Source organism: Pteropus alecto, unplaced genomic scaffold, assembly GCF_000325575.1.
Source record: "Pteropus alecto unplaced genomic scaffold, ASM32557v1 scaffold259, whole genome shotgun sequence".
In the NCBI taxonomy this organism is placed as follows: Eukaryota; Metazoa; Chordata; class Mammalia; order Chiroptera; family Pteropodidae; genus Pteropus; species Pteropus alecto.
Window position 1 is genome coordinate 949,357 of NW_006442492.1, and position 890 is coordinate 950,246.

Here is an 890-nt window from a genome sequence, read left to right on the forward strand (position 1 = left end):
CAGGCGGGAGGCGACAGCGGTTGGAGGCTTCGCCGGGTTTTGCATTGGGGACTTCGGCGGCGGCGGCGCCTCAAGCAGCTCAGCCTTGGTGAGCAGCGCGCGCCCGACGGTCCCTCTCGGGAGCGAGCCGAGCGGGCGGACCTGTCCTCTCAGCATGTGCAGGCGCCGGCTGACAGGAGCCGGCGGGCGGGGGGCAGGGCGGGGTGGAGGGGAGTGGGCTGAGGTGCGCGCGCGGCATCGCGGGTCCTTGGGCCGGGGGCCCACCCTGCCAATGTGCAGGGGGTCGGAGCCAGGGCTACTGCTCGAGGCTCGGGGCCTGGAGGGACGGGAGTTGGGGACAGAACTGCTGCTCGGGTAGAGTGAACCCAGGTCCCTGTGGGGAGGAAGCTGCCCAGGGGAGGCTCTAAGGTGTCCGGAACCCTCCTGGCCGGGTGAGGAGCCCAGGCCAAGTGGGGACAGGGCTGCCTGAGGGAGGTTGTTAGAGTCTGGGACCCGTCTGGTTGGGTGGGGTCCTAGGTGGGGAGGGGCTGCTCGAGGCTAGGGCGTAGAACCCGGGGCGCTAGGGCTGGGGCGGGGTTTGAGCGGCCCTAAGGAGTGAGTGGGTGGGGGGTAGGCAGGGGTCGGGTTCACGTGGGGCCGGGGCGAGCTGGGGCCGGGGCCAGCTGGGCCCTGCGTGGGAGGTTTGAGGGTAGCGCTCTCGGCTGGGGGGTTGCCTGGCTTTGGGTGCGAGGCCAGCTGTGGGCCCTGAAGATCTGGGTTGGGGGTCGGGAAGGGCGGGGCAGGGCCAGAGCTGGAGTAACGTGGGTGGGGGAGCTTTGGGCAGAAGATGAGCCCATCGGTGGGAGCCGACGGCTGAGACTGGCGGGGTATTGGGAGAGGAAGAATGAAGC

At 70.4% G+C, this 890-nt stretch overlaps 1 protein-coding gene across 3 annotated transcripts in view; it reads left to right on the forward strand.

Annotated features, from left to right (window-relative positions):
* CORO1C (coronin 1C) overlaps positions 1-890 on the forward strand; it is a 68,446-nt gene that overhangs the window by 366 nt on the left and 67,190 nt on the right. The window contains exon 1 of one of the 3 annotated variants that reach the window (XM_006922163.1): positions 7-88. The exons of 1 other annotated variant lie outside the window; for it this stretch is intronic. The gene's annotated coding sequence lies outside the window, so the exon portion shown is untranslated. Of the gene's footprint in view, positions 1-6; positions 89-890 lie in introns of those variants that run through there. One more of the 3 variants, XM_015597319.2, reaches the window with a different exon arrangement.